Raw genomic sequence first — 25103 nt, 5'->3', positions numbered from 1 at the left:
TCTCTCCATCCCCACCCTATCCAGTTCCTTCTGCCTTTATGGCTCCCTGCTCACCTGTCCTGTGGGGGTCTTTGCCCCAGGTGCTGACGAAGGGAGCAGGTGTCCCACAGAGTGAAGATCCAGGGTCTGATAGCCCCACTCTCACAAAGGAGAAAGATATTGTGGAACCTTAGTTCTCCATTTTTTTAAAAAAAATCCTCACCCAAGGATATGCTTTTATTGATTTTTAGAGAGAGAGGAAGGGGGAGAGAAAAGGAGAAGCATTGATGTGAGAGAGACACATGGATTGGTTGCCTACAGACCAGGAATCAAACATGCAACCTTTTGGTGCACGGGACGATGCTCCAACCAACTGAGCCACTTGGTGCACCAGCCAGGTCCACAGCCAGTTCTCCATTCTTTACACGTTTTCCACTCAACACAGGAGTTTAAAATCCCACACTTCAGTTACCCTAGAACTGCATCACAGGAATTAGACAGGCTTTTATAAATTGTTGTTTAAATCTGATCCCCACATAGCCTCCAGGTTTCAGGAAATGACCATGTAAAACTAAACTGTCAATGAAGCTCTTTATCTGACCTTCAATTCTAAAGGACAGCTTTGCTGGGTAGAGTAATCTTGGTTGTAGGACCTTGCTTTTCATCATGTTGAATATTTCTTGCCCCTATCTTCTGGCCTGCAAAGTTTCTGTTGAGAAATCAGCTGACAGTTATATGGATGCTCCACTTAAAGGAGTTCATTACCATCAAACCAGTATTACATGAAATGTTAAAGGATCTTCTTTAAGAAGAAGAAGAGGAAAAAAAAGGATCAAAATATGAACAATAAAATGGCAATAAATACATATCTATCAACAATTGAATCAAAATAAACAAACAAGGAATCTAATGAACAAAATAAACTGATGAATAAAATAGAACCAGAGGCATGGAAACATAGAACAGACTGACGAATCTCAGAGGGAAGGGGGTGGGGGTGGAAAGAGATTAACCAAAGAACTTATATGCATGTATGTATTACCCATGGACACAGATAGTAAATAGGATGGTGGAGGCCTAGGGTGGGGCGGGATCTGCATGGAAGGAAGCAATGGGGCAGGGGGGAGAGGGTGGCATCTGTAATAATCTCAACAATAAAGAATGAAAAAAGAAAAGAAAAACTAAACTCTCAAATAAACTGGGCCTTCTTTACAATAAACATGTTTCTGAATATTTTCCCCCAACTGTATATGTTTCCAGCTGAAAATCGACCTTCTTAATAAGGGGGTTTCTTATTTACATGGAATCTTTCCTTTCTCTTTTATTTAATAAGGGGGATTTCCTATTCACATGTAATCTTTTATTGCACTTTGCATTCCATGAATTCAAAAATACTATGAAAAAGCAAACAGAAATGCAATGCCCAGATGAAGCAGAGCCTTGCTTTGTGGTATCCGCGTTTTTACTTTGCTTTTTCTAAAGTTAAATTTCACTCTTTTAAAAACAAACAACATAATTAAATGCTGGGAGGCTTGGGACCCATGATTATAATCAATACATACTATAATCCAGTCTCACAGGATTTTCATCCACATCTATTGAAATTCTTAGAAAGGCAAATAATACTATAGAAAGGCAAATAACTATTTTCAGTGGGAGAAGAAAGTCATGTTTCTGTTTGGAGTCTACCTGAGTATATTTTTATTTGTTTAGGAAGGACAAATTGTTTCCTTTTATAGAAGATATAACTTTAGAAATGCAAGGTTATTTTTCATTTTATAAATATCCCTAGGCCAGCCGTGGGCAAATTACGGCCTGCGGGCCAGATCCGGCCCATTTGAAATGAATAAAACTAAAAAAAAAAAAAAAAAAAAGACCGTACCCTTTTATGTAATGATGTTTACTTTGAATTTATATTAGTTCACACAAACACTCCATCCATGCTTTTGTTCCGGCCCTCCGGTCCAGTTTAAGAACCCATTGTGGCCCTCGAGTCAAAAAGTTTGCCCACCCCTGCCCTAGGCACTTACAAAATATCTGCATGAACATGCTTCATTGCCAGATGTTATTTTAAAAAAAGGGGGGGGTTGGTAGACCTCGGCTGGGTGGCTGGGTTGGTTGGAGCATAGTCCAGTATACCAGTACACCGGAAGGTTTCAGGTTTGATACCTGCTCAGGGCATGTTCGGGAGGCAACCAATCAATGTTTCTCTTTCTCTCTCTCTTCCTTTCTCTCTCTCTAAAAATAAATAGAAGTATATCCTTGAGTGGTGATTGGAGGGAAAAAGGTATGGTATTTGGTATTCAAACATGGAAGTGAATTAAAGTTGTGTGAGCATTTATATAGACAGAGAACTTTATATAACAAGTAGAGGTCCGGTGCACAAATTTGTGCACAGGTGGGGTCTGGCCGGCCTGACCCAATTAGGGCCATCAGGGCCAGGCCGGCCGGGGGGAAGAGCTGCAGGAGGTTGGCCAGCCAGCCCTGCCCCCGATCGGGCCAGTTGGCCTGCCGCAGTGCACCTCATAGCAACTGGTCATTCCAGTCATTCCAGTAGTTCTGATCACTTAGCTTTTATATATATAGATAAGACTTTAAAAATCATTGAATACTACCACCTAATTTTACAGCAGTAGAAAAGGAGTCCTAGAAAGATAAATTATGTATCCAAGTTTATGTAGTTCACATACTTACCATTTTAGCGCTGTTAGCTGTGTGCTAGCACTGTGCTGTGTAGGTCATTGGTTTAGATGTTGCTGGGGTGAATAACAGTTATGTTTGATTTTAATCTCAAATCATTAGTTGCTTTTTATCATTCTGGGGAGAAAACAGTCTTATCTTAAAGGAAAGACATTTAGTGTTTTTGTTTACTTTTCTGAAATGTGATTTTGTAAATTATATTTTTTAACTGAGTCATATTTAGCTATATGGATTTTTGGGGTGGGGTTTATTGCCCCCAGTTGCTCTAATTTCAAACTGATAATTTTCTCAAATAAGTAAAAATTTAAGGGGGGGGGGAAGAAAACCAGCATCCTCTATGCTCTTTATGTTCTTGATGTCACGGAGGACGGTGTTATATGGAACAATCCTGCCCATAAAACACTGAGTATAAAAGTGATCCAGAAGAGTTGGACTCTGAATGTGAAGTTTTAGAGACTTTAAGCAATTAATTTTGCTTATTCTTTTAAAAACAATGTTTTTATTGATTTTAGAGAGAGGAAGAGAAAGGGGAGGGAGAGAGAAAGAAACCAGTGTGAGAGAGAAACATTGATTGGCTGCCTCCTTCATGCCCCCTAACGGGGATTGAGCTCACCACTTGGGCATGTGCCCTGACTGGGAATCAAACCAGGACCTTTTCGTGCATGGGACGCTGCTCAACCAACTGAGCCACACCTGCCAGGACCGCCTTTTTTTTTTTTTTTTTATAATGTGGATAACTATATAAGTTTAAGGCTGCATATGCCTAAAATTTTGTTAAAAGGAAATCATTAAAATGACATGGAAACGGTCATGACCTAGAACTGTTTTCGGAGACAGCTTCCCATAATAGTCATGAATTTATGGATTTTGAAGAGGCAGTACCTCCCTCAAAATACAATCATAGTGGGAGACGGTGTGTTTCATTCTCTGCTGAGACATCACATGACCTGCCATCCTCTGAACTCGGGGTGTACTGAGTCTCTCTTGAGGAGACCACCGTGACTCGCAGCAGTGTTAGTCCAAGTGTGCAGTGCTCCAGGAGATGGCTGGTGCTGAAACCAGAGGCCGGTGGAGAGGCGGTGCAGTGCAATGACTCAGAGCTTGTGCTCTAGAGCTGTAAGGCCTCTACCTGCTAGCAGCGGATAGCTAGGCAAATCAATTCACCTCTCTGAGACTCAGATTCTTCCTGTGTGGAGTGGGGATGAGAACAGCCCCCGCCACAAAGGAGAGTTATTAGAAGAGTTGCATGTGTAATACTTGTGGTATGCACTCAGTATTTGTTCTTGTGATTCTCACGTGCAGTAAGGACAATAACAGAGGTCTCCAAATGGGGAGCAGGGTCTTTGTCCATTTTCTTTCCTAGTAATAGAGAGATGGGAGAGTGGCTGCAACCTGACCAGGTGGTGGCATTTGTTAACAAATGAACCCCAAACTTTCAGGAGTTTAACACACAAAGGTGCATGTCTAGCTGATGTGGGTTGGACGGCTCTTCTCCAGGTGGAGACTTAGGGACCCAGGCTGTTTCCATCTTGTGGCAAGTCACCTGGAACACAGAGGGAGCTGGGACGTATGGGATGGGTTTAAATGTCACGCCTGAGGGTGGTAAACATCACTTTCCACCCATAGGTAGCTGGCACAAGCCAGTCACATAGGCCCTCCCCAAATGCAGGAATGTCAGAAATAAAAGGTGCATATGTGTGCTTGATGAGCAGCCATGGCCTCTGCCCCAGGGACTGCCATGTTGTAAGTAGTGAAGTAGAAATCATTTATTATGTTATTGTCAGAGGAGAGAACACTGATCATGACTTTCAATAGGTGACTTTCTGGAGATTGGGAAAATTTGTGTCCTGGCTTTGGGGATCTGTTTAGAAAAGCAGCAATGTTGCATCATCCTGGAAAGTCTTATATCTGCATACCCTGCACTATGCTTTTACAAGAGGCAAATGACTACAGAGAAAGATGACATACTATTTTGATTTCTTTTTTCCAGAGAAGGTGCTGCAGGTACTCATCTTGGGCAATCTTCCTTAAAGCTGTGCTTGCACTTATAATGCAGCATGTCTCCTGATAAGCTGGTTACTAAGGCAGGGTGAGTTAGGTAGCGTGATTTAGAACACATTTTAAATAAAGCCCTATAAAAACCTGTTTAACTTTTTGAGTTTTTAATGAGCAACTGATTAGCCAATCCTTATTTTTGACTCTGACTAGAACCCATAAGCCCACATCAGACAAAGTTGATATTTATTTATTTATTTATTTATTTTTATTATTAATTTTTTATTGATTTCCGAGAGGATTGGAGGAGAGACAGATAGAAACATCAATGATGAGAGAGAATCATTGATTGGCTGCCTCCTGCACACCCCCCACTGGGGATCAAGCCCACAACCCGAGCACGTGCCCTTGATTGGAATCAAACCCAAGACCCTTCAGTCTGCAGGCCAACACTCTATCCACTGAGCCAAACCAGCTAGGGCAGACAAAGTAGATATTTACAGGAGGATTATTAATAGACTATTTAGTGGATTGGTCACACTAGATTGGCCTGTCTCTCTCACTAAACCCCTTGAGGGAAGGGGCCAGATGGAACCTGCCTGTTCTAACCTAGTGCCCGGGACAAAATACGCATTTATAAATGTTGATTATTGTAAAATAACAAAGTTTTAAAATAACTGTTGATTTGATTAACTGATCTTTCCAAGAAATCAAAAAAGCAGTGATTCTGCCTGTAAGTGTTCATCTCTTCTCCTGCATTCTAAATGCCTCCCTTGCTCATAGCCGTCATGAGCTTTGCATGGCCTCTTCTAAAACATCGAAAACCTGGCTTCTACAGTCAACCCCGGTCGGCTGACCTTACCTTCATCATTAGGGTAGTCCCTGTCTGCTGCACAGATGTATTTCTTCACGACCACTCCACAAGTATTGGGTGGGGCCCCGGCACCATGGGGTGCTGGGACGGCAGCTCCCACCTGTATCTGAGGGGAACCTGGGGTGCCCTCTAGATTTATGGCGAAATGAGGGGATGGTGACATGAACTTCCACCATTTCACCTCTCCACACATGACTATTCCTTCTATATGCGCCCTCCCCCAGGAGTTCCCACCAGAGACTGCCGGGGTCGGGGGTTGGTTTTCTAGAGCCCCCATGGTGGCAGCGGGAGGACTTCTGAAGAATTCAGCTCCAGCTCATTCTGGTGTTCTTATCTGTCTATCACATCGCACAGTAACAGATATTTCCCTGAGATTAGAGTGTTAACTGGAAAAACCTGCGTGGGTATGGCAGCGTTTATGTTAATGTGGTTTTCTCCAAGGTAATTCCTTCTCATTCATTCATTCCACAAGTGTGTAACAGAGACGTTACTATGTACACAGGGCTTTGTCATGGAATGCAGAGGCCCCGCCTCACCACTGCCCCTTTAAATTCTTGGCCCTGGTCACAATAGTGGCCCTGGGGACAGAGGAAACTAGACTCTGCTCCACACACTGCCATTGGGATCTTCTCATGAGCTTCCCTGGACCCGTGGGTGTGACGTCCAAGACCCCTCTCCTCCTCGTCCTGTTCGGACAGGTGACCTGTTTGGGGGCTCTCTCCCTGGTGGGTGCTCTTCGAGGCTTAGTCTAGATTCCCTCAGAAGCAGGCCCTGAACAAAGAGTCACATGTAAGGAATTCCCTTTATGGGGTAAGTGATCCCAGGAAACACCTGAGGGGCGTGGGGAGGGGAGGCCGCTGATGCCCCCTGTGGACTAGAGCTTACTCAGCCTCAGTGTAATCAGCTATCCTGCTGGAGGGGTGCGGAGGGAGGGGCCAGGTACTCCTGTATCCCCCTCCCACAGCCCTGGGTGAGGCCTTCAGCGTGGGGATTAATTCCCAGCACCTCAGACCCTTTGGGCTCCTAGAAAGAGCCTGCTCCCAAAGTCGGGGAAATGTTCAGAAACCACGTGTGTCTGAGCAGGGCGGCGCCCGGGACCAGGAGAGCGCTGCCTGCTCCGTCTCAGGAAGTTACTGACTTTAGGCAGGGGCTGTTATCCCGGGAAAACTTGAATCACACGAGGCTTTCCAGTAACTTACAGCCCCTACGACTTCATTCCAGGGGGCAGATGCGATCAGGTGCTCTGCCTTTTGCTGATATTCAGGGCAGGTTCTGGTGATGGCTGATGTCATTTAGGTATTCTAAACACTTGGTTTTGTGTGTGTGTTATTACAAAGAGTTCCTTGTTTAAAGTTATATAGACAGCTGCATCGAGATATTTCTGTACTGCGAAGAGTACATAGGTTTGAGTAAAATGGATAAATGAGTAAAAAGCAGTAAATGGCATTATTATTTAAACACATAGAGAGCTCTCTGAGTTTCAGTAGAATAAAGGTGGCTTCTTAGATCCAAATCTCTTCACATAACTTCAAAAAAAAAAAAAAGTCACCCAAATCAACAAATAGAGCAAATTAAAATCTCCTGCAGTATTAGTAGGAGATAGTTCCACAAACGTCAAGTTACTTAGAAGGAGCGGAATAAACACCCAGGTCCAGCCAAGTGGCTCCGGAGACCACAGAAGATACGTGGAGAAAAGGACAAGAGAGCGGGGCGCCTGGGGTGACCAACCTAGACATCACCCCAGGAAAGACACACCTATCCCCAGTGGAAATACTTGAATGTGTGTGGGACACAGGGAAACAGTCTTCAGAAAGATGGGTTTCAAGATGGAGAAATTTGAAAGGGCACTTGCCCCTGGGGGACTGGGCAATGTGGAGAAAGAATGGCGAAAAGGATAAAATTAAGTGTCCTGCAGAGATAAAAGAATCACAAAATCACAAGACACCCTTCCTCCCAGAAGCAGCACCGTACAACAGACTGCACTTCACCCTATCAACAGTAGAGGGTGCGATTGAATCAGAAACCCCACTTCAAGCCCCGACCCTCTTCTGCATCAACTTCATTGCTGTCCAGAAAAGAAAATCTGTTGTAAACGGAGCAGAAAGTGACAGACAACATCCAAGCAACACTTTAATCAGAAGAAAACAAAGTTTCAAAATCAAAAATTTCAAGATTTGAATATTCTTACCCCCTCTAAATATGTTTTTGTTGATTTCAGAGAGAAGAAGGGAGAGGGAGAGAGGGATAGAAACATCAATGATGAGAGAGAATCATTGATCGGCTATTTCCTGTATGCCCCCCACAGAGGATCTAGCCTGCAACCTGGGCAAGAGCCCTGACCAGGAATGGAACCATGACCTCCTGGTTCATGGGTTGATGCTCTACCAGCAGGGCCTCACACCCTCAAAACACACACACACACACACACACACACACACACAAGCAGAAGAAAATGGCAATAATAGTGTTCCAACATTAATTATTTAAGTATCCTGAGATAAACATTTTCATATATATAATCTTGAATTAAAATTTCAAAAAAAAAATTAAAAGTAAATTGGATAAACCCAGGAAGAGTGAAAGGAAAGTTGGCTGGACTCAGAAGAGAAAATTAGGAAGATCCGAGATGGCAGTGGAGTAGGTAGCAGTCACACTCAACTCCTCCCAGGTCCAAACTGGAATTACAACTAAAATATAAAACTATCAGCCTGAATAACCAACTGAAGATTAACTGAACAAAAGTCTTATAAACAAGGATTTACAGAGGAAGCCATATCGAAACTGGTAGGAAGGGTGGAGACAGGAAAAGGGCTGGCCTCGCACCCATGGACAGCTGTTAAGAATCCTCAGGGATATCACAGCCCTAAAGGCATCAACCCCCCCACAGAGCTCCCCAGCCTGGAGCACCAGTGCTGGAAAGAGCAGCCCATATAACATCTGGCTGTGAAAATCAGTATGGATTCTGCCCACTAGGGAGAGACTGGACTCTGCTGGAAACCCAGATACTCTTTTAAAGGGCCAGCCCACAAAAGCTCATCCATAGCAGCTCACCCTGGGCTCCAGCAGAGGGAGGGCAGATTGGAGAGGACTAGAGTTGTGCGAGGACAGACGGGGCTGCGTGGCGCCCGGAGACAGCTGAAGGGACAGCTGCCAGAGTTCCTGTTCTGAGTCCCTCTCCCTAACTTTCCTGCAGATGCCACCTCTCCATAGAGCATCATCCTGGAGGACCACAGGAGCCCCACCCTCGACTCCTTTCCGCCCTGCCCTGTGGAGCTCATGTCCTGCTGAGGAGTCAGCAGCCTGGACCCCTGATGTAGACTTTCTTGGAGGGCTCTTGAGGGTGAACTTGGGATGTCAGAGATTGAATTGTGTGACTCTGAGGCAAGGTCCATTTTTTCTACCTTCCTGCTCACCAGATCCGCCCTGACACCCCCCAACCCCCCAACAGAGATCCACTAGCTCCACCCTCCTAACCCTCCGTGGCCCCACACTGTCAAGCTCATGACCTGCAGAGGAGTCATCTGTGGCCAGCTTGGGCTTTTGGTGCAGACTCTTTCTCTTTTCTTTTCTTAACCGTCATCCGAGGACATGCTCATTGAGAGAGGGGAAGGGAGAAAGAGAGAGAAACATTGATGGGTTGCCTTCCCAAATTTTGGAAGATACTGGACATAACGTAAACCTTCTAGATCATAGTCACAGAGAAGCTCTAGAAATCTTGCAACAAAGAAACCTGTTTTAATCCTTGTAACTCCACATTTCCTAATTTAGTGAGATTATGGAACAGTGTTTTAACACTTACTAAGGTTGGGAAATCGGTTGGCATCCTGTTGTCTTCAAACTGATCTCACCTGGAGGGGTTTTAAATATTGTGTAAGGGCTCCAGAATTTCCCCGGAAAATAGTGACTCAGTATTTCTCAAAGCGCATTGCATCTAATAGATGCTCAAGCATTATTTGTTTAATTCATGAATAGTTGTAATCATGACACCTCCCATACATTAGTTTTCCTCCATAGAGGAATTACAAATGAAAGCGTATGATAATTTAAAATTGTGAAGGTTAGAAACACTTTAATGTACCCTGGAGAAATTTTTAGTCTGCTAAGAAACCGGTATGTTTGAAATGCATTTGCATTTCTCTTAGGAAAATAACCATGTTGAAGTTTAATAACCAAATTGAAAACAGATGCCCTTTGCCGAGGAAATGCTTTTGTGTCCACGTGCTGTGAGTCCAGTCCACAGGGTCGGACCACTTCCCAAGTCGTTCCAGCTGCTTCGCCCGGCCAAAGGGAAGCCGCCGTCAGTCCGCTTCTCTCTTTCCTATACAATTATGTTTTTCTTCTATAAAGACAGTCTTTATGGTGCTGGTGTTTTAAGGTTCTGTCTGTAAGATTTCATAACATACGCTATCTATGTCAAATATAAGCTCAGTTTAGCATCTCTTTTGGTTGGTTTGGGTTTGGCTAGTTATATTTTTCAAAGTCAAAACCCCTTTGGAAGTTGACGAATAACATTTTGCCTGGTAGGTTTTTCCCACGCCGCTCAAAAAACCCTTTGTCTTGAACACTTAGGGATGCAACTGCAGCAACATTAGTGAAAATTGGCTATTGGCAGGGACATTGAATTCTATTATTCCCACATGGTAAGAGCACTGGATAGCTAGAACTATAGTCTGGTGTTAGAAGCATGGTGACTATTGAGAGACTGCTAGTGAAGGCAAACCCGTTTCTTTGGAAGGCCAGATATACTTAGCAGCTTCCCTAGTGTACTATTTTGTTAAATCCAAATTGGAAATATATACCGAATGCGAAAACTCAGTCAACAAGTATTAGTGCAGATGCTTGCTTCATGGTCCATCCTGTGTGATGCCCACGGTGCATGGACAAAGAAAAACGTAAGACCAACACCCCCTGAGCAACAGAGTGAAACAAGCTCTGGGGCGGGGGGGTGTCCACAATGTAGTCATTTAAGGATTATCCAAATAGTTGAAATGTTGTGTGATAATATAGATAGGAAATAATGGCTAGTAGCAAAGCATAATATACATCATATGTACACACAAGCAGAAATGTGTACGTGAGTTTGACCTTTTGTAAAAATGAAAGATTTGGGAGTATGATAAAGATGTTCAGCCCTAGCTGGTTTGGCTCAGTAGATAGAGCATCAGCCTGCGGACTAAAGGGTCTTGAGTTCGATTCTGATAAAGGGCACATGCCCAGGTTGTAGGCTCGATCCCCGGAAGGGGGTGTGTAGGAGTCAGCCAATCAATGATTCTCTCTCATCATTGATGTTTTTATCTATCACTCCCTCTCCCTTCCTCTCTGAAATATATATATCTTAATCTTAAAGATGTTCAAAGTGGGGGCCTGTAAATATGAACTTGTTCTCTGGGATTTGTTTATGCTCTTTAGTTTTTGAAATAAGTTTTTACTTTAAGGATAATATTTAATAACTAGGGTCCCTCAGCCTGGCCTACAGAGATTGGACCAAAACCAGCTCTCTGACGTCCCCCGAGGGGTCCCAGATTGTGAGTAGGCACAGGCCAGGCCAAGGGACCCCACTGGTGCATGATGGGGGCTGGGGAGGGGCCGCAGGAGGGCTCCAGGGCATGTCCAGCCCATTATGCCCAGTCCCGATCAGCCGGACCCCAGCAGCAAGCTAAACTATCGGTTGGAGCGTCTGTCCCCTGGTGCGCATCATAGTGACTGGTCGAACAGTCAGACGGTCAGACATTTAGTATATTAGGCTTTTATTATATAGGATTCATTTCACTGTATTGTGGGTCATCTAAGACAGTATTTTTCAAACTGTGGGTCATGACCCCCTAGTGGACTATCACCCATTAAATAAAAGTGAGTAGAATGAAAAACATGAGAATGTGTAGCTAGTAGTAAGAGTTAAGTGTCTTATTAAAATGTTTGTTTTTGTTTTGTCTATGTGTGTATGAATATGGGTCATGATGTGAAATGTATTTTTTTTAATATATTTTTATTGATTTCAGAGAGGAAGGGAGAGGGAGAGAGAGAGAAACATCAATGATGAGAGAGAATCATTGATTGGCTGCCTCCTGCACACCACACACTGGGGATCGAGCCCGCAACCCATCATGTGCCCTGAACTGGGAATTGAACCATGACTTCTTGGTTCATAGGTCGACGCTCAACCACTGAGCCACGTTGGGTGGGCTGAAATGTATTTATTAATATTATGGGCAGAAATTAAGAGTTTGAAAGCCATTAATCCCTAGGTCAGTGGTTCTCAACCTTTATTGCAAACTGGAATCATCCAGTGGGCTTTGAAAAACAGGGCTGCAAAGGTCCCATCCCAGACATTTTGCTGTGATTGATTTGAGTGTGTGGCCTGGGCCACATAAACCTTCTCATGTGTGCATTCAGGGGTGAGAGCCTCTGAAGAGGTGAGCCTTGTAGCCAAGTTCTGCCAGGGAATTTCAGTGCCCACCTTTGGTTTGTGGTTATTTAATCTGCCTTGGGACCAAGTCATCCCACATATTGGAATTGTTGCAGGATACGAGGAAGGAGCAGAGGGGACTGAGGACATAGACTGTGTCTGTGCCCCAAGTGAAGACCAAATGCGGTGCAGTGGGGAGGAGGAACGAAAGCCACACAGTAGTTCAGTTAGAGAAGTGTTGAGGGAGTATTTAAAGTCGAACAGAAATGGGAATAATCTGAATTGTGTGAGCGATTCCACCTGCCCTTCCCTTCCATTCAGTGAGTGAATGCCCCAGAGTCCGCATGATGTGGGACACCGCAGGCTCCTGTTTCCCTAGGTGGCCTTCTCACGGTGCCTCTCCACACAGCAGATTAACTTTAAGGGTAACTCCTGCTTTATTCTCTTACGTCAGCCCTTCTCCTCACAGAAGATGCAACTCCGCTATCTTCATTTTTCAAGGAGTGACTTAGTTTCAGTACAACATCATCATCTGTTCAATAATCTTGTTACTTTTTTCTTTCCTCTTTGTCAGCCCTTTTTGTTAATTACTTTTGGAGAGTTGAGGAAAATATAATCTTACAATAGAAAAGAACAATGCTGTGGATTTAAAAATACAATAAAATATTTATAAATAGTTAAATGTACAAAGTCTGTTGAATACTAAATAAAAGTACAAATCTTTTCTTTTTAATGTAAATACATTCAAGAATCTTTCAGCAGTCTCTTGGAGACATTTTAAAGGGACACAATGGGTTTTTCCTTGACATCACTTTTTTTTTTTCAAAGGACATTTTATTTTTAGTTTTTAAAAAACATTATTTGGTATTAGTGTAAGGTGTGTAGCACAGTGGTTACATAATCATATACTTTACAGTGTTCCCGATGATGTTTCTAGTACCACCCACATGGCACCATACATAGATATTACGTTATTATTGGCTATATTTCCTAGGCTGTACTTTGCATCACCGTGACTATTTTGTAACCGCCAATTTGTACTTTTAATCCTTTCTCTTTTTTCACCCAGTCCCTCAATTCCCTCCCCCTCTAGCAACCTGTCCACTCCCTGTGTCTATGATTCTGTTTCTGTTTCTGTTTTGTTTGTTTATTTTGTTCTTTGGATTCCACATACAAGTTAAATCATATGGTATTTGTCTTTCTCTGACTGACTTGTTTCATTTAGCAAAATATCCTCTAGGTCCATCCATGTTGTTGCAAATAGTAAGATGTCATTCTTTTTTATGGCAGAGTAATATTCCATAGTATATATGTACCACTTCTACATTATCCAATCATCTATTGAGGGGCACTTGGGTTGCTTCCATATCTGGCTATTATAAACAGTGCTGCAATGAACACAGGGGTATATATTTTCTTTTGAATTAATATATTGGGTTCCCTCAGATACATATACCAGAAGTGAAATCGCTGGGTCATAAGGCAGTTCCACTTTTAATTTTTGGAGGACCCTCCTTAATGTTTTCCACAGTGGCTGCACCAATCTGCATTCCCACCCCCAGTGCATGAAGGTTCCTGTTTCTCCCATCCTCGCCAACACTTGTTGTTTATGGATTTATTGATGGTAGCCATTCTGACAGGTGTGAGGTGATATCTCATTGTGGTTTTAATTTGCATTTCTCTGGCAATGAGTGAAGTTGAGCATCTTTGCATATGTCTGTTGGCCATCTGTGTGTCCTCTTTGGAGAAGCGTCTATTCAGTTCCTCTGCCCATTTTCTAATTGGATTGTTTATTTTTTTGATGTTGAGTAGTATGCATGCTTTATAAATTTTGAATATTAACTCTTTTCAGATGTACCATTGGTGAATATTTTCTCCCACTTAGTAGGTTGTCTTTTTGTTTAGTTGATGGCTTCCTTTGCTGTGCAAATTGTCTTTAGTTTTATTCACTGCCATTTGTTTATTTTTTCTTTTGTTTCCCTTATCCACGAAGCTATATCAGAAAAAAATATTGTTAAGAGAAATATCAGAGATTTTTACTGCCTATATTTTCTTGTAGGAGCCCTGGCTGATTTTGTTTGTTTGTTTTTTGTTAATCTTCACCCTAGGATGTTTTTTTTTTCCCCCATTGACTTAAGTTTTTAATCCATTTTGAGTTTATTCTTGTATATGGTATAAAAAGGTGGTCTAGTTTCATTTTTGGCATGTATCTGTCCAAGTTTTCCAACACCATATGTTGAATAGACTGTCTTTACATCATTGTATGCTCTCTTGCCTCCTCTGTCAAATATTAATTGATCATATAGGTGTGGGTTATTTCTAGGCTCTCTATTCTGTTCCATTGATCGATATGTCTGTTTTAATGCCAGTACCATGCTGTTTTGATGATTATGGCCTTGTAGTATAGTTTGATATCAGGTAGTGTGAAACCAACTTTGTTCTTCTTTCTCAGTGTTGCTGAATCTATTCAGGGTTTTTGTGGTTCCATATAAATTTTTGGATTACTTGTTCTAGTTCTGTGAAATATGCCATTGGTATCTTGACAGGAATTGCCTTGAATCTATAGATTGTTTTGGTTAATAGGGTCATTTGTGTGAGGTAGGTTCTCAGTGAGTCTCCAGGTGGAGGAGAGTGTTGTTCACCAGACTGGTACAGATTCAAACCGCACCAGTGCTGGGACCGAAGCCACTCAGCAAAATTCTCCGAGTACACAAAGGCCAGCTGCCACTTGCAGGGTGTCCTCAGACCTCTGTGGTGTGGCGGGGCCTCAGGGAGTCATCAGGATGAGGGCATCGGCATTCATCAGGTCCAAACTGACCAAAAATGGGCCGTGTAAGGGAGGACTCTGCTCAGGAACTGTAGCGCTGGACGGACATGCAAGAGGAAAAATGGCTTCTGCCCTAGAGCCGCACACCTCAGCCTCTCACTGATTCTGCTGGGACTTCCCCATAGCCTTCAAGTAGAGTCTTCCCCAGGGGCCCACACTGACCACAGCCCGCTGACTCCTCTGCAATGCAAGAACATGGCAGGGCCCCCAGGGGGTGGAGTCGGGAGCCTGGGGCAAGTGAATCTCTTGTGGAGTCAGAGGCCCTCAGGGCATAAAGGGAGTGGCCCCCACCCCAGAGCCACATAACACCCATCTCTGACAACCCCTCCACACTCCTCCAAGAAAGTCTTCCCCAGGGACCCAGGCAGCTGACTCCTGGGCAGGGTGTGAGCTCTGCAGGGCGGGGCATGGGGAGTAGACAGGGAGTTGAGAGGGTGGGGTTATTGCATTTCTCCAGGATGTTGCAGTATGGGAGGGAGCCCTGGGTCCAGTCTGTGGGCAGTGTGGGACTGGGACTCAGCACAGGCACCGTGGCAGCTTTCCCTTCTGCGCTCTCCTTGGAACCACACAACACAGTCCGTTCCACAACTCCAGTCCACTTCAGTCTGGCCAGGTATGAGATTTTGTGTGCTGCCCCTTTAAGAGGGCACCTGGGTTTCTAGTGGATGCCAGTCTCTACCTGGCGGACAGAATCCTGGCTGATTTTGTTTGTTTGTTTGTTTGTTGTTAATCTTCATCCTAGGATGTTTTTTTTTCCCCCCATTGATTTTTAGAGAGAGTAGAAGGAAGGGGAACAGACAGAGAAACAGATAGATTGCTTGCGTCCTGATGGGGCCAAAGGATCAGAATGGAACCTGGAACCCTCAGTCCCAGGGCCGACGCTCTATCCACTGAGCCAAACCAGCTAGGGCTCCCCACTGATTTTTATAGCCAGATATTAGTGGGCTACTCTTCCTGGCTCTGGTGCTCTGGGCGTTGAGACCCCTCACTCCTCAGGGGAGACCCTTATTAAGGCAAGATATGTCTTCGGTTTTCAATGGCCGCATGTATGTGTGGGGACAGCTTTTATCACCTCTCTGCCCTTCTTACCAGCCTGGATGTGGCTTCTTTGGAAAATCCTAGTTTATAAGACTCTGTTCAGCTAGTTTTCAGTGGTTATTCAGGTTGATTGTTCTACAGTTTAGTTGTCATTCTAGTTTGGACCTGGGAGGAGGTGAGTGTAACTTCCAAATACTCCGCCACCATCTTGGACCCCTCTTGTTACTTCTAAGTGTAGTGTTTATTTTTTTGTTCTTAGTTAATTTATAAAGTTGCTTGGTATAATTGTACAGGTTCATGAGAATGAGATATTTAGTTATTGTATGTGTGCATACTTATTTCATATGATAATATAAACAATGTAATGGAGGAAGCACTACAATTTTTATACCTTAGAAGGAGAGCCTTCCTTTGCTCATGGCTTCATTTGCTTGGTATGACTGCAGCTCATCCTGAGTCCAGAGAGCAAAGGTGAGAAGACATTGTGAAGTAAATGGAACTTAAAGTTTATTGGGATCATTTTTAGTAGTCCTGTCTACATGTGAAGTAGAAGTTCAGGGGAAAATCTGAATTAAGAAGACATTGGGATTTAAATTATTACCAAGAGAAATAACAGTGATGATGATGATGACAGTGACTGATGCTGGTGATTTATTGAGCATTTAGTAAATACCTGCAGTGGGACTATGCTTTCCATGGATTACTTTATTTGATCCTTAGACTAACCCTTTGAGGTAGGTGCTGTTACAGTCATCCCACTTAATACACAGGGAATCCAAGTGAGTAAAAATTAAGTACTTTTTCTGAAATTCTCAACTGAGATTCAAGCCCAAGTGTGTTGCCTCTGGGCCTGAGAGCTAATCTTCTCAATTACAGAGGGACAGGGAGGATGTCCTAGGCCAGAAATTTATATCTAGAGAATGAAGGAAGGGATGGAATGTGTGTAACACCGGCCAGGGAGTAAAGCAAGGGAGGAAGTCACAGTTCAGTTATATGGCCTGGTGGAGGAGTTGAGATTGTGAAATATTAATCAGAGTTTTTTAAAATGAGATCACCGTCTTACCCTGATGTAGGGATGTATGATAAGACATCCTGTGAATGCAACAAACAAGGTGCAGGATGACACACATTAAATATTTCTTTAGGAAAGAACCACACACATTGAGAGAGAGATATTGAATATTTGAATGCACAAATCTGTGAAGATATAATCCCAAGTTATAACTGTGTTCACCTCTGACAAGGATCCTGGCTACAGGTATTAGTGATGATCATCAAAGGAACTTGAGCTTTGATCTTATACTTGTGCTTGCTTTTCTGCTTGTTTGCAAGTTAGATGACTGCATTTATGTACTTAATTTTGAAAAGGTATGGTATTGATGCAAAAAAAAAAATGAAATAGGGGATCATTTTAGAATTTCATATTCAGGTTATTTCTATCTTTAAATCCTAGACTAGAAGATTGCAGGACTGTTTAAATTTGTATGAGCTAATTTGATGCAAGGGGTAAAGGAATACACAAATTGTCACTTAATTGAATGAAAATACGAATTGACTAACCATTGCTGATTAGTGCCTTTTTTGTTTGTTTCTTTTTAAGTGGAAGACTGTTTGGAGTTTTAGAAATCGGAGCATTGGCATAGGGATTTAGAGAACATTCTGTAAAGAAGGTCCCTCTTCAGGCACCTGGCTCAGAGGTCGGGATGAGGGATCAGAATAGGATGGGAAGCCATTCACTGCGCTCCTGTCCCTCAGGGCATCCTCTCAGGGCCAAGTGAGGAGGCAAGTCCTCTGTGTGGTGTTCATGGTATTTTTTTTAAATGCATTAGAAACTCTAAATATTTGATTCTTTGTGTTGTAGATGGACACAAGAGATCCGGACTTCTGAACTTCTGGAAAAAATAAAATGTGCAAGTCCTTGACGATGTTGGGGAGGTTGGAGCTGGACTAAGTTGGGAGACGAGAAGAAATGCTGCTGTGAAGGGTATGTAACAAATTATAAAACCCAGTGTGTGGCAAGCAACGATTGCTTTTCATTGCCAAGTTCTTCATTAGGATGGGAATACCGTGTGTTCTAGCTTAGTTGTGTTGGTGTGGGTGTAACTTCCCTCGTCAGAGGGCTGGATGCGAACCTGTTTCCAGGTTATCGGAAGGATTCAGTTTGTAATGCATTGACCACAGGGCCAAGCCAAGATCAGGAAAGCTCAGGAGCCCCAAGAACATAAAATACAACTGCTCACATTTATGGATCACTATGTGCCAGGCACCACTCTAAGCACTTTAATGGATTACTTCATTGAATTATCACAATAGCACTATGAGATAGGAAGTGTTGTTGCCCACATCCTAGATGGGGGGATAGCAGGGGGCACGAACAACCGGGTCAGTGACTGAGAGAGGACAGTCATGATGGTGGGGCCCCACCCCACCGTAAAAGCCTTACTCCTCTTTCTCCCTTTCTCATATATTTCCTATTTACCTTTCTTCTCATCCCCAATTCTCATCTATTTCTTTTCATATAATCATAGATCTCCACATTGAAAGGAAATTAGCATGAAAGGGATATCAATATAGGTCACTAGGACAGATCATATTTTCCAAAAATGGCCACAGAATTATTGTTGCTCTTCCAGAATCTTCCCACACCCCTCAAGCCAAGAATTTTACTTTTTCTTCTCTTGGTGGAATCTGTGTGGGACTCAGTGACTGACTTGACCGAGAGAATGGGCAGAAGTGACATGAGTAACTTCAAAGTGGGGATCAGCATAGGTGACATGGTGTCCACCTGGCTCTCTCATTCTCTTGGGCCACTTGCCTTTAAGACCAGCCACCGTGATGTGAGGAAGCCCAGGCTCCACAGGAAGGCCATGTGGAGATACTCCAGCCGACAACCCCACCTAAATCCCACTGACCTGTGAGTGCAGCTTTGCAAGGCTCCATCCCCAGCCTTGGAGCTGCTCCCATTCATGCTGAGTAAAGCTGGGACAGACTGGCCTTGATGAATCTTCCTGCTGAGCCCTGCCCCCCAGCAGATTCAGGAGCAAAACAAACATTGTCATTGTTTTGAGTGATCTCATTGAAACCCGCTAAGGCACCACCTAAGGTAGATGTCATTACACTCATTTACAAATAAGATGAAGTGACTTACCCAAGGCCACACAACGAGATGGGATTTGAACTAAGGGCTTGTGAGAGCCACCCATGCCCCAACTGCTCCCTCCTTCTGGCCCAGGAGCTGGGACTTTCCTGCCCCTCAGACATAACTGTTCTTAGAGAAAGCAAACCGATTTGGGGACAGGAGAGTAACTTTGGAGAAATAACTTTGCATAGTGTGTTGGGACTCTGTTTCCTTAATTTGAACCCTAGATCAATGTGGTTGGTATTGGTTTAAACATGCAGTTCTCTCAGGAAGCCATCTGCTTTCTCTCCATGAGTTTAGATTCTCTGGTTACAGGAGATTTTTTTTTTTTATATCATGTAAAGTAATAATCATTTGTGAATTAAATGATTCTATATCATCAATATTTCCATTTTTTGTTTGACTTCAGGCTCCTTGATGTCAGGGCTTGGCCTATGTCCTATTTCCCTCATTTCTTATAGCACAAACTCTAACCTGTGGTAGACAATGAATAAATGCCAGTTAAATAAATACCAAAGAGCATTGTATGTGATTTTTTTTTTTTTGAGGATGATGATAAGAAGTGCAAAATTCTGGGCATGAGACTTATCTTGATGCTAAAGGTTTGTCTTTGGAGGCCAGAGGTTTCTTCTTCACTTCCTCTATCTTTCCTGTTAGATAAAACATCTTTGTGTGTAACTTTTATGAATAAGTAACTTCAATAAAATGCAACAGTAAACTAAACAATACCAGGAACTGGCAGGGCTCTGAGACACTACTTTTTACTAGGTTGTTATCCAAGTGGAAAATATTTTCAGATGTGAAATTGGAGAATTGACCTTGATGTGAATGTTGAAATATGGCATATGTAACTTCTGCATACATTCTGGTCAGCCTTTGCCATAGGATTGGTGGCACTTGTCTTTCACCTTGTATTTATATATGTGTGTGCCTGTCATGGCAGCCGCTTGAGAACACTGAACAACTCTTTACATTGTCTACGGTAAAATGTCCAATACTTTCCCTATGCTTATTAGTTACTAGAGGCCCGGTGCACGAAATTCATGCACTCGAGGAGGGGGAGTCCCTCAGCCAGCCTGCACACTCCCGCCACCGCCACTGTGCTCTCCAGCCACGAGCCCGGCTTCTGGCTGAGTGGCACTCCCCCTGTGGAAGCACACTGACCACCATGGGGGCAGCTCCTGCACTGAGCATCTGCCCCCTGGTGGTCAGTGCATGTCATAGCAATTGGTTGTTCTGCCATTCTGTCGATTTGCATATTAGCCTTTTATGCCTGCGGGATCAGGCTGAAACCAGCTCTTTGACATCCCCCCAGGGGTCCCGGATTTCGAGAGGGTGCAGGCCAGGCTGAGGGACCCCACCAGTGCACGATCGGGGCTGGGGAGGGACACAGAGGTTGGCCAGCCGGGGAGGGACCATGGGAGGGCTCCAGGGCATGTCTGGCCCATTTCGCTCAGTCCTGATCGTCCAGACCCCAGCAGCAAGCTAACCTACCGGTCAGAGCATCTGCGCCCTGGTTGTCAGTGCACGTCATAGGGAGCAGTTGAGCGGCCTTAGTATATCATTAGCATATTACGCTTTGATTGGTTGAATGGACAACCGGACACAGCATATTAGGCTTTTATTATATAGGATTATTATATAGGATAAGGCTCCAATAATAATGGATGCAGCAGCAGGATTAGAATATGAGGATTTTTTTAATTGAGAAGGATAAATAAATGCAGGCAAACTGTTAGATAAGTATAATTCCTTAATTATATTTATATTGCCTAATCTACCAGTTAGCTTTTGCTGCCTAACAAACCACTCGAAACCTTAGTAGCTTCAAATAATAGCCATTTATTTAGTTCATGATTCTGTAGGTGGGCAGTGCGGGCTGGGCTCAGCCGGTCTAGCTAGGTCAGCTGGGCTGCCTCTCGAGTCTTCAGTCAGCTTCCAGGTTGACTGGGAGCTGACTGGTCGAGGATGGCCTCAGTGGGATGGCTCCTATCTCTATGTGTCTCTCACCCTTCAGCAGGTTAGTCAGGGCTCCAGCAAAGTGAACATGCATGGCTTCCTGAGGCTTGAGAATAACACAAGGCCATTTCTGCCACATTCTGTTGGCCCAAAGCAGGTCACAGGTCAGTCCAGATTCAAGATGAGAAATAGACTCATCTCTAATGATATAGACTTGTCTCCCTGAGAAGGAGGCCTTGATGGGAAGAGTTGCAAAGCCATCTTGCAAAGAGCAGGCATTCAGGGACGGTGGAGAACTGTGGCCATCTCTGCAACCTACAACACCAAGTAAAATGGAAATATTGTGCTGAGGGAACTACCATTACAATAGAGATTGTGGAAAGGAAACCATTTGCATGATTTATAACAAGAGAAAATGAACTGGATTGAGAAGAGAGAATAAGATGCCGCAATGGACACAGAGTAGAGGAGTCATGAGGCCCCCAGAGGCCAGGTTTGAGCGCCCTATTTCACAGTACCCCAAGGAGTGCTCTGATAGTGTCTGGAGCAAGCCTAGTCCTCTGCCCATCAGACCCAAACAGTACTGGTGTTGGGGTTCTTGGGTTCCACAAGATAGAAATTGAGAGAAACCCCCAGAGAAATTTCCAGACAGATTCTATTAAGCTTATGCTTGAGCACTCAGAGGCTTGCTTTGCTTGGCTACTTTTATAAGCTGGGACAAGGTGGGCTTGTGTGGAAAAGCAGGCTTGTGAAAAAGGTGGTCTTGCAAGGGGTTCTGGAGTGGAAATTTCCCTGTCAGGATGGGGTGATTTCCTCCTCTGTCCAGTTGCTTGGCAACTACCTTTGTGCCTGTGGGCTGTGGGAGCAAGATGGCAATGTCGCTCATGACCACCACCCCAGGAAGGTCATGTATCCGCCAAATCTTGACCAACTGTAGGTGCGGAGAAGTGGTTTCCACATCTGCTAGAAAGTGGTTAGAGACTGGCTGGTGTGGCTCAGTGGTTGAGCATCAACCTATGAACCAGGAGGTCATGGTTCGATTCCCAGTCAGGGCACATGCTCGGGTTGCAGGCTCCATCCCTCATATAGGGCATACAGGAGGCAGCCAATCAGTGATTCTCTCCCATCATTGATGTTTCTATCGCTCACTCTCTCTCTCTTCCCCCCGCCCCCATCTTCCTCTCTGAAATCAATAAAATATATTTTATAAAAAGAAAAAAAAGTGATTAGAAGGTAGATAAGACATTTTTCCTAGGGAATGGAGGGGAGATACATTCTTGTGGTTGGCTTATTGGTGTCCCTATGCCGTCTCACAAGTCCTTCGTCACTGCTAAGCCCATTGGAAATATTACTCACTCAGGCAGTTCCTCTGGGAACCCCTCCCATGCTTGGTCACCTGCACCAAAAAACACAACCCCACCGGCTTCTTCCCCTGGACGCCCCTCCTTTATCTCCTCGGGTCCTCAGGTGTCTCCTCCCTCCATGCAACAGAACTTTCCTAACCAAACACCATCGATGGAGAATCCTTCGCTTTAGCTTTTGTCCTCCCTGTTCACTGTTCAGTTAGGGGTCTGTGCTGCCATCAGCTGACTGAGATTTAAGTTGGTTTCGCTAAGATGGAATTCATTCCTTTTCTCCTCATTCTTTTTCTCCATCCACCTGTTCTTTCCAACACCAGCAGGTGCAGCTTAGAAGTCTGATCATCATAAGGAGAAGCAAGTCTTGCTTGAAAGCAGCAGCTGTAAGTTGGGTCCTGTCTTAGGCACGTTACATGTTCTTTCCTCACAACAGCGCTGTTTTTGTCCCCATTTTATAGATGAGAAAACTGAGGCACCGAGAAGTGAAGTCATCTGGGTGTCACAGCACCTAGCACATTGAAATGCTGATGAATGTTCATTATTTGTAAAAGTGAGCTGTGTCTTCGTTTGGGTCAAGAATTAGGGTGCAGGTATTTGTATGGGCAGTGATTCCCGGAAGCACAGTGAGGGAGTTGAGCGATGGGATTGGGAAGGGAGGAGACAGGCCATTCAGGTTGTGACAGTGAGCAGGTGATCACTGTGGGCAATTGGGGTCAATCTTACTGGGGTTTGTGACAGACTGTGTAGGATACATCCTGGACTTGTCCCACTAAGGGACACAGAAGTTGGGGTATTTATAGAGAAATCATGGGGACCTTTTAAAAGTAATAGTGAATTTCATAATTGGGTCCTGCATGTTGCCACCCATTTGTCCAGGGAAGGAAAGTAGAAAAACCTGTTGTTCATTTTTCCCCTTGGCTTCCTGAGCTTCCCATTTGTTTTCTGCATCAGTTCTTTTCTTTTTAAAAAATATTTTTATTGATTTTAGAGATGAAGGGAGAGGGAGAGAGAGATAGAAACATCTCTCTCCCATGATGAAAGAGAACCATTGATTGGCTGCTTCCTGCATGCCCCCCTGGGGATTGAGCCAGAAACCTGGGCAATGTGCCCTTGACCAGATTCAAACCCGGGGCCCTTCAGTCCACAGGCTGACACTCTATCTTCTGAGCCAAACCAGCTAGGGCTCTGCATCAATTCTTGCTGTGCAACACACTACCCCAAAGTCAGTGTGCACATTCATAATAAGCATTTATTTAGCTCACCAACTAAAGGTTGGCTGGGGTTTGGCTGATGTGGGTAGGGCTGATGTATGTGGGGGGACTGGCTGATCCAGGCTGGACTTAGCTGGGTGACTCTGCTTCCTGCACAGGCCCAGCGAGACTTGGATTCTTGCCAAGGTCTAGGTTCAGGCCTGCTGCACCTGCGAACATTCTAAGTCCAGCAGTGGCTGAAGCTACCGGAGGGAAGCTCTTTTGATCATGGCAGAAGCACAGGGTGCAGACGGAAACCCGAGAAGCTTCCTCGCTGGCACTTTTGCGTTATTGCATTGACCAAAGCAAGTCACGTGGCCAAAACCAAGCCAAGAGGCAAAGAGGTATATTCTGTCTTCACTGGGGAAGTTCCTGTTGTTGGCCTTGGCTTCGGTTCAGAAAGGCACTCTGCATGCTTCCTTTGCCTTCTGCCAAGTTGGGCGAATAAAATGTGAAACGTAGAAATCTTTACCAATGCCAGTTTTAGTTACCACTTTGGGCATAATTCCAATTCCTTGATATTCTAGGTCAGTGATGGCGAACCTATGACACTGACACGTAAACTCATTTTTTTGGTTGATTTTTCTTTGTTAAATGGTATTTAAATATATAAAATAAATATCAAAAATATAAGTCTTTGTTTTACTATGGTTGCAAATATCAAAAAATTTCTATATGTGACACAGCACCAGAGTTAAGTTAGGGTTTTTCAAAAGGCTGACACGCTGAGCTCAAAAGGTTCGCCATCACTGTTCTAGGTTGTTATTAATGGGAGCGGACATGGTTATTAAAAGATGCACACCACTTTGTTAGCTCATACCTCAGCTGGGATTGTCGCCTTATCACATCCCATAGCTTCGATCACTGTGGACTCGTGAGGTGTGTGGAGCTGTTGAGCTTGTTCCTCCCACAAGGACAACTTGTGACCACCTTGGCAGCTGCCTCCGTTGGTTAGACGTGGCACCTGCGCATACCAGTTGCTCATGCTCGTCAGAATGAAGTATGAGCAGCAAGTGGGATGAATAAATTGTCACTTGCATTGATGTGTTTATTTTCCTACATTTTAGGAGAAAGATCTGAATTCTGTAAAAATGTCATTTCTTGATTCTCTCAGTACCTTGGCTCTCGTGTCTGGCACGAATACAATTCAGCTGGAAGGAGAAGAGGCAAAAGCTTTTCTGTTGGTTGGAATTTGCTGTCATAAATTTACAGGACTTTTCCAAGTTAGCATGGAAAAGACTTGCAGTTTTTATGCTGTTGGTGAGTTATAAGTCATAAAGCATATGCTGAGGGAGGCTTGACTGCTGTGTTCTTAGCCCTGTGGTCTGTGGAAGAAACCTAAGCCTCGAATGATTAAATATTTTTTCCAAACACTTGTAAGTTATTTATACTGTGTCCATGCATAGGCCAAGCAAGCAAGCAAGTGAACACAGACCTTGATGCTAGCATCTTAGCAATGGCACCTTATATGCCAAGTAGAGCAGGGGTGGGGAACATTTGGTCCGTGGGCCATATAAGGACTACAAAATCATTTGGTCTGGCCCTGCCAAGGTGTTAGGGGTGAGTTAATTAAATGTT

The 25103-nt window shown here is 43.9% G+C and overlaps 1 protein-coding gene across 5 annotated transcripts in view; it reads left to right on the top strand.

Moving 5' to 3' along the window:
* Positions 1-25103, top strand: part of RIN2 (Ras and Rab interactor 2) — a 225786-nt gene that overhangs the window by 19088 nt on the left and 181595 nt on the right. For 3 of the 5 annotated variants that reach the window (XM_070419847.1, XM_070419840.1, XM_070419838.1), the window contains exon 2: positions 17681-17803. The gene's annotated coding sequence lies outside the window, so the exon portion shown is untranslated. Of the gene's footprint in view, positions 1-6225; positions 6247-15375; positions 15395-17680; positions 17804-25103 lie in introns of those variants that run through there. The other 2 variants (XM_070419841.1, XM_070419842.1) reach the window with 2 other exon arrangements.

Source organism: Myotis yumanensis, unplaced genomic scaffold, assembly GCF_028538775.1.
Source record: "Myotis yumanensis isolate MYYU_CA2020_CCGP unplaced genomic scaffold, mMyoYum1.0.hap1 SCAF_7, whole genome shotgun sequence".
NCBI lineage: Eukaryota > Metazoa > Chordata > Mammalia > Chiroptera > Vespertilionidae > Myotis > Myotis yumanensis.
Note: the sequence above shows the minus strand (reverse complement) of the source record. Positions and strands in the feature narration are given on the sequence as shown.